This window comes from Lactuca saligna, chromosome 3, assembly GCF_052625555.1.
Source record: "Lactuca saligna cultivar CGN05327 chromosome 3, ASM5262555v1, whole genome shotgun sequence".
Lineage (NCBI taxonomy): Eukaryota > Viridiplantae > Streptophyta > Magnoliopsida > Asterales > Asteraceae > Lactuca > Lactuca saligna.
The window spans coordinates 41,231,150-41,240,915 of record NC_136419.1 but is presented as its reverse complement, the minus strand read 5'-3'; the positions used below and the strand labels follow the sequence as shown (position 1 = coordinate 41,240,915).

Here is a 9,766-nt window from a genome sequence, read left to right as displayed (position 1 = left end):
TCAACTTTTATGTATTATTGTATAAAAAATAAAAATAAAAATTGTATGAATTAACATATATATTTGATAAAAACCAACAACTTTGGTTGCAAAGTTATAACTAACCATTGCAATTAGTGATCAAATAATTTGATACATAAATTGATGGAAATAAACTTCGATTTTTTTCAATTAAATCTATTAAAAACGTACTATAAATATTTTCTCGAGAAATTGACAATGCTATACCAAATAATATTTTATAAAATTTGGCAAAAATATATAAGAATATATGATGATTTTTTTTTTTTTTTCATATTTACATAAACAACTTCAATGACTATTATTATTATTGCAATAAATCTTTATTTATAAATTTATTAAAAATATTATGTTTGTATCGTCGAACGTTTTTTTTTTTTTTTAAGTTTTTGTAATTTTTTTTCAAATTGTATATCATTAATAAAGTTAGAAAAATTATAAATTAAAAAAAAAACTTAAAAAAATAAATATATATATATATATATATATATATATATATATATATATATATATATATATATATATATATATATATATATATATATATATATATATATATATATATATATATGCTAGAAGATGTTAGAAGACTCTAGTCCACATCTACACCAAGAAGAGGGCGCGCAAATATTTTTAGGTTTGCAGTCTTCAAAAAAATAAACAGTCTGCGAAGGCTAATGTCTGCACGTGGTCTGCGCGGCGCAGACAGAAGATGCCACAGATATACGCAGACAAAAAGCAAACAATATATTAATACCTTAATGTATGTATAAAGTCTAGAAAATATTTTCAGAAAGTGACTAGACTAATTCCAAAAATGTTATATGACTACAATGTGATTTCCCCTCTTTAAAGATATATAGTCTCTACATCAAACATCAAACATCAAACGTTAATATTTTTATCGTTGTTATTTCGCCGCTAAATAATTTACTTATTACTTAACTTATTGCGATGTAATTACTAATTAATGATTATTAAGTTTATAATTTTTAATTATCTTGTCCGCGACATGTAAAATCCTAAAGGTAACTAATCTCTTGCATAGCATATATAGTAATCACACAATGTCATCGTTTTCATAATACAAGTATTAATATGTTAACGCAAAATGGTGATAATATAAATATATAATATTGCTAAAGAATAGTTATAGCCCGCCCGATCGACCTTATGGTCTACACATGTGTTTGGGCCTGATGGGGATCTGTTAACCCGGTTATATACTTAACGATTACCAATTACCATGGTTGGGTATTTTACACATAATTTTGATGTTAACTAGTAGGGTTTTCATTTGTGTAAGCAGACATGAGACACTTTATGTAAATAAGTACTGTATAACACGTTACGGTTATACACTTGACCATTTAGCTTCAGAAAACGAAATCACTGCCAGTACGACCTTTTATTTATTTGTATATAATTGTTTTGTCTAAATATAAATAAATGCATGTGACTAGCTATTTGATTTCCATGTAATTTGTTCCAGGAGTACATCAGCCATCCCACTTGGGGAACTGGGGAAGTATCAATACAGCCCGCCCATGGTTTTATTCTCACAACCCAAGGTTTTAAGTTTGAAGTGGTGTGATTGTGATGCATTGGCTGGATCTACATAAATATCTTATCAAATTCTCGTCGAATTGTACTGCATGCCCATACCCCAGGATATCAGGATATCATTATCACGTATTTTTAATTTCTTTTCTTTTCCCTTCGATTGTCATTTATTAATTCTCTTTCTAATATATAGAGTCAGTTACAAGTCCAAGTGCATGAATGGTTGTGCCATTAGCAATATGAAACTGGAAACCCAGCGTCGCAAACGACTCTTGGAAAGAAGCTATATAGCCATATGAATCCCATAGAAGATAAGGTCATGCATGATGTAAATTATTGGTCGATTTTGTGATACTAATTGTTTTCAACCAAGTTTTTTTTAAAAATCATGAAGCACATTAAATAAAATTTTTATTTTTATCATAACATTGTATAACAAAAAAAAATCAAATCTTAATATATGTTTTTTTTATAATATCATCAACATATAGGGACATTCACAAATTTAACTCGAGAGGTTAATGTCCTATGATGAACAATCATTCAACTTTTCATCCAGCTTTATCATTTTTTTTGTACAATAGCTTTAAAAAATTCAATGAAACATATTTAAGGAAAATTATTTATAACAAAACATTTATTTAAGGATTAAAATGTTTTTCTTTTTATCATTGAAAGTTCAACAACCATTAGACTTCATATCATGATACAATTGTTGAATTTAATCAATTAAATGAAACTATAATTTCATCTCATTCCACTTTTCTTTTAAACTATTTATAAATGTTTTAACATGCAACATTGAATCCATAAGCAATGAATAAGACCAACATTCGAAAGCCAAAAACTTCATATTCTCTCTCTCTCTCTCTCTAAAACACGAATTTTTGTGTAGGAATAAAAACTCTTGTGTGCGGATCAACACCCATAAGGTTATCCTCATTCAAAACTCAATCCAACCCAATCATTTATCGTAAAACTATTTTCTCTTTCTTCCACATCAATAAGTCAATTACATTCAATCTTTTATTCCTATTAGCAATCAAATCCAATCCAACTCAATCCAAATTTATATTAAAAAGGCATAAAAAAATATTATATCAATATTGGTAAAATTTTGTAAAGAAAAATTAACCATGTATTTTAATATATTTCATTTATTCTTTCACTAAAAATCAACTACAATTATCAACAAAAATAAAATTTAATTACAAAAGTTATTTTACCTATGCTATTAAGTGATTGGCACGTGGGTTTAGTTAAAGATAAAAGGAGGGGAGCATTGGTGAGCTGGTTGTGCCTCCGGCCTAAGTAATCAAAGTTAATTTTGTTTTCATTTTCTTTTAATTTATAACCCGGGGCTGCTCGTTCATATAACCTCAATGGGAATAGTTTAAGATCCCGTTTGATAGTTATTAATTGAGAAAGATCTATCTGGGTAAGAAATCCTGATTGTATAAGAAATCATGTTGTTTGATTGTACATCCGATTGAATGTGCTGACTAATGAAAAATGATATTTTTACCCTGTTGTTTTATACGATGAATGATGAAATTGCGGAAGAGTTATAAAAATATACATTTTAAGCGCAAATTTGATTCAACATTGAGAAAAACATAAATATAATATTTTTGTATCGATAATACCTCTGCTCATGAAAATGCCATAAATAACAAAATAAATAAACAATACACCAATTACCGACTCAAAACTTTTTAAGTTGATCAACAAGTATTTTATTGATTACAAAACCATTAATGTACACTTGTATAATATTAACACCAATTAACTTCTAAACATTGGAATCATCAAAACCTTAAATTCTTCCATTTTGAATTTCAACTCCATTTACCTAACATGAGTCTTGATAACTTCCAGGAATTGATCGACGGTGTTCAGAAACTCGTATTTCTCGCTCATGGTTCTTCTCTTCACAAGCTTAGGATCAACTACAATCTAAAACAAAATAGTACATTGAAAACCAACAGTAAAACAATATTCATAACTTTACCTTGATAATGTTAAAATCAAGATTAACAAGAAAATCAATTCAACAGATATGTATGTGCTTAATTGAACAGATATGTATGTGTTCAATTGATATGTATGTGGGTTTCTAAAAAACAATAAAATTGCTACCAGTTCACAAAGCAAAATTAAGAACAAAATCATGGCCACACTCAACATATTAGCAAAAATCAACAGTAAAAATAAACAACAAAACTAGTAAAAACAAATAACATTCAATGAGAAACATCAACATATCATCAAATTTTGGAACAGGACAGGAAAATCAACAGGAATAGAACATCAAACATCAACAAGGAACTACAATTGCAACCCATATATATGTTCAATAGATAATGTAACGCTCGTAGATCCGGGCTAGTCAATTTAGAGATAATAAGGGTCGAAAACGACTTTTCGAGAAAAAGGATTATTTAGAATAAATAATCTTAACCAAGTTATACAATACGTCTCAAGGGTTCCGTACATATAAAGAACGCCGAAATCTGAGTTATAACGAAGAAGTTATTGTCCGTCGAATTTTACGGCAAAACCGACACGACACTGGGAGACGTAAATAGTGAATTTACGATGGATGACTTTTTAGCCTTAGAAATATAAACAAAAGTTTTAGTATTCGTTAAACCAAGACATACAAAAAAAGAACGCCCAAATCTGACTTCGTATGAGGATTGAAGATCTCATTAATAGGAACTCAACGGTAAAAAGACAGACAAAAATAGAGTCCGTATGTAGAAGTTATGAATTTTACATGGATATTTACCAATATAATCTTCTCGTACTGATAAATTTAAGATCGGTAGAGAATTAGCCAACGTAGTCAAAATGAAAGTTGTATATCTTATTTTTACCTACGTGTGGATATAAAGAACGTAAAAAACGGAGTTCGTATGTGAAAGTTACGGATTTTAGAAGTCGGAAGTGTGTTGTGCGAAAATGGGTGATGTGGCACAATCTTGGTTATTGCTTTCTCCCCAAGTCTTACCACCAGACGGTGACATGTGGCACCAAGTTCAGTCATACTTCACCCTATAAATAGAACCTCTTCCACCCTCATTTTTTACACGCATTTCCCATTCTTTCTTCTTTTTACTCTGTTACTCTCTCTAGAACCCCTTCTCTAGCCCCGAAACCCCCCCCCCCCCCCCCCCCGAAAAACCTAGGGAACCTCCTTAGCACGAGGCGGAAGCCCCGGAGTGCTCGACGGCTCCGAGAAGAAGAGCTTTTTAGCTCGGGAATGCTACTCCAAGCAAAGCCCGGTTTTCTATAAACCCGTTATAAGTGAGCTACGCCTATGCTATTTTTAATATAGCTTTTATTTAATTATAGTAACGTTATTAGGAACTTATAATATATACTTAGGCAATTATTATAGGTTATATAAGTATTGTTTAACGCTTATATAATAGTAATAATAGCAAGACTATTAATTAGTCTCGGCAAATAATAGACTAAACTCTAGTGATAATAATACTAGGTTTTGTCGAAGGAAATTATTTTTAAGAAACGAAGCACTGTCTGAGTTCGGAATCACCACCTTTTCAAGTGGGTGTATGGTCCATTTTATCTTACACATAGATATGAAGTATTTTATATAAACTATGTGTTATGTGTGTATATTATCTGTATACTTGCTATCTATGCTAGATGAACGATTTTATATAAGTTTTATATGATTTAAACTGTATATGTATTTATATCTACGTAATATGTTAGGTAAAACATGGGTAGATGAAGTATAAGTTGAGAGGTGATATAGACCAAGAGGTAAGGGTGAGAGGTGGACGATGTGAGAAGCCTTGTTCCCAAATGCTGGCCCGGTCATCTAATAGAGTATGGATGACAACCACGGACTATTCTAGACAGTCTAGTGGAACACTAGCAGGCTCGCAACCTGTAGGTGTTGTGAACGATGTGTTCACCGGTGTACTCTAAAAACCCATTGACATGTATTCCGAGTGGACTCTTGAAAACAATACTATCAATAAACGAGATAACCCTAGTAGTTGTGCTCAAAGGATAATACTGGCAACTGCACCTCACATAGAATGTCACGATTCTGGCAGTTGCGCCTAAGTGATAGAACTAGCAGCTTTGCTTGACAGCTGTGTCATTGACAACGATGGACTTCATACCTATTCGTTAGGATAATCGTTAAGAATGAATGAATGAGAAATTGTTGATTTTTAGGGTAGATCCTTAAGAGTAAAGAAGATAATTGGAATGGATAATTGGGTTAACTGTTTGATGATTAAAAATAATAATTATATTATTGTGGGTTGAAAACTCTATGTACTCACTAGGTTTTCCAACCTTACCCACTCATTTTATTTATATTACAGATGTTGATATGAAGTCACATTACACTGAGAGATTAAGGAGAGATAAAGCACTAGTGATAATGAATGTAAGTTCTGTTTATGCTTAGGTTTTTATATTGACGATGATATCCCAAATGTTTTAAAATGAATAAAAATACTTTTCTTCGGAAATTCCCTGATAACGTATTTATCATGTTTCACTGGAAACAAATTCCGCAGATTTTTATTAAAAAGCGGTACTCTAATTTTTATAAAGCATAAATTAAATCGGTTTTTTCTGGCCGTGAAAATGAAGATGTCACAGATAAATCAGAAATCGGAACCTATTCTCAGTCAACTATATGCATAAATCAAAGAAATCTGAAAAATCTGAAATACAAAAGGAACACAAATAAAAAAAATGAACAAAAACATCGGAAATAAAAAAGGAACATAAATCAAATCGAAACACATACTTGATGAGAAGAGGTAGTCTATTGAGGATGGCGATGGCGACGACAATAGAGGATGGAAGCGATGATGACAAGGCTGGATGATGGCAGCGATATCACATAAATGAAGGATTGTCGTCGCTGAGATGATAACGATTTGGCAGGAATGTCTATTGTTCAAGGCTGGAGGAGAGAGACGCAAAGGGTAAAAATGTGAAGGTTCTTAGTCAGCTAATTATTTTCACAGGCTTAGTAAGAAGCAAAATGATTAGGTCAGACCTTTAAATGTGCAAATCAAACAAACTCATCTGGCCGAATCAGAGAAAAAACTTTGACTGAACTCAATCAGATTGAAATCAAACAGGGCCTAAGTTAAATTTACAAAGTTTCCTAATTCGCTTGCGGACAGGTTTGAACCCTGGACCTCCAATCTAAAAAGCTTTCACATCTATCAAATGGATTAATCCCACATTAATAACAACAAACGCTAGTTTTACAAGATATTGGTACATTCCTATTTTGAGCTACCAAACGACCGAGCAACTAGACCAATACTTAAGGATGCTATCATTTGTAGCTCTATATTTGATTTGGATTAAAATGCCATTAATAACATAGGGCGTGTTTGGTAAACTAGTTGGTAGCGGGTAGCGTTTGATTTTGGAGTGTTTTGTTGAAAGCTACTACATATAACTTTTGATTTTGGAGCGTTTTGTTTAAGCTAAACGTTAAACGTTCCTGTCGCCTAACAAGATTTTTTCTTTTTTAGTAGCTTTTTGTTAAAAACTAGAAGCCAGAAACTTCCAAAAACTACGTTCCGAACACGCCATTAATCTCACCTTTACAACTCTTTGCCATGTTCTTGAAAACAATCTCATCTCCATGATTCCAAATCACCCACACAAACCCCGAGAGAATAATCATGATGTCCGAATGTGCTTTATGAGAAAGATTCCTATTGTTTAGTTTTATAACATCACTAAACAAATCACATAATGATTTTCAAATACACTACATGCCATTTAAGTTTTATTGTCACAATTAGCAACTCATTTTCTTTTTAATTGAATTACTTTATTTTAACAATTTGCTTTAAAACACATAATCATTCCATATTACAATATGATGAAGATATTATTCTAATTAATACAATATCATTCCAAACCTATAGTTAAACGTGTCTCAATATGCACTAAACACATTTTGGTGGTTTAACTAGTTTTCCATATTTTTGAGTAATAGTTGTCTCGATATTAGTGGTCTTTTCCCATAAAGTGTCATTTATGTGTACACATATTCTGTATTATCAATTTTTTTTGAAAGAGCTGTTTATCAATTTTTATTTACTCCATATGCTGATATACATGTCTTTAGTGAATAAAGGATGTGATTTTTATGTGTACACATATGATTTATCAGTTTTTATTAATTTACTCCGTATACATCCCTTTAGTGAGTTAAGCGTGCATGAATATATTAAATAAAATTCTTTCTATCTACCCTAGCCCTACGTAGTCAGTATAACCACTCCCTCAATTATACATATAGAACTATACATGCTAAGATTAATCATTAATCGATGAGCATCTAGTGAAATGTAACAACAGCTGAAAACTTCATTAAGAACCATGACTTTGCAAATGAGAAGAAAAATACCTATTCTTATACTTTTACCTGATGGAAATTAATAAACACCTTTGTACAAAGTCTAGAATAAATGAATAATACTATTATACATATTCTCATTAAGATAATGACATAAATTACAAAATCGTGGTGGTCCTAACACTTTTCTAGCTAGGGTGAAAACTGTTGTTTTCAAACTACAAAACATGCAGTTGAGCAGAAAGGTAGACAAATGTTTCTTCATGGCAGGGAATAGTAAGTCCTCCCATTGGATGGTAGAATCCATATTCTTCTTCTGACCTACGTAACAAATCTTGGAACAAGGGTTGGTCCAAGTAAGACAAAGGCACAACAAACCGCTTCTTTTGGGTTTCACCAACATACACAGCCAAGTGTCCTTTGGGAACATCTCGTTGGTTTTTCTTGTGCATTTTCATCATCTGTTTCAGATTAGCAATCATCCAATGCATACGGAAAACGCCCATGTATCTTGATCAACAAAAGATGTTATTTTTTAGGAAACTACGATTTGTGGAATTGAGGAACTAGATTTGGAGGTTGGCTTTGATGGAGCCTCGAGTACGAAGCTTTCAATTTATAGTGTCTAGTACAATCAACTAGCCAGCTATCTAAATGGAAATCTGATAATGGATGATGCTAGACGGGGCCTAAGTCATGTGTGGGCTCACATGGCTTTACTACGTTTATCACCCATCTAATATATATATATTTTTCTATCATACTCTCCACTCCGTCATAAAATAATGGCCTACTTGTTTAAACAAAATCAAGATCAGAAATGAGGAAGACCTTATTTTTTTATAATGGGCAATAATAATCAGTCATTCACGTTCAAAATACCACATGTAGTCAAGTAATGAACCAAATGCCATTTTTGATTGAAAAGAATGCAATCTGATCAGTGTTGTTATATTTTAGTTGACCAACGAAATTACGGAAGTTAATTTAAAGTTCATGTGTCAAAGTCCACGATCACATACATTTGACAAAGAACAAATTAAGTCACCTTTATATAAATCAATTTAATTAATATAACGAATCGTGTCAGGACCAATCATTTCCATGAAACACTTATTGATGTGTTAAAATACACATATTATTTTCAAGTTGGCCAATGTTTCGAGGGTTGCAAGATGCCCCTTATATACAATCTGTTTGAAAGGTACATATAATAACATAAGTGGCCTGATTGTGATGAGAATAAATATAGGCAATAGGCATATAGCCCACTGTTCTATTCTTACAACCTTTTAGAAGCCATAGTATTTCCAAAAATGCCAATTGTATATTGCTATTAATTTTTTTTGAAATTTTGCAACTGCCCATCCCGTGGAGTGGGACCATTGTCAGTGCCTTATTCTTGCATGTATCTCCTACTATTATAGACGTAATGGGCTACAAGTCGCAAAACCATGCGAAGGTGTACAACCACCAGAACTCATATTACAAATATATACGAAAGAACAAAATTTAAATAATTGGAAGATATCAGAATTAAGGATGAAAACAGATTCCCAAAAATTAATAACATTGTGTTTTTGTTCAAGGAGTCATGAATATACGTTGAGATATGCGGCAGTCGACGTAGCCAAATGTTTACTCATACTACGGTAATCATACTGATGGATTTTTTACCAATTGAAAATAATTTTCTTGCTTTTTTTAGATCTAAGAGTGCTATCAATAAAAAATGTCGTTGTAAACAAAGAAAATGGAGGCGAGAAATAATCTGTGTCGATATGGAAATGTGTCGAC

General features: G+C 31.7%; 1 pseudogene; it reads right to left on the bottom strand.

Moving 5' to 3' along the window:
- Positions 1 to 8,080: 8,080 nt before the first annotated feature.
- On the bottom strand, positions 8,081 to 8,556 carry LOC145033600 (auxin-responsive protein SAUR23 pseudogene; annotated as a pseudogene).
- Between the last annotated feature and the right edge of the window lie 1,210 nt (positions 8,557 to 9,766).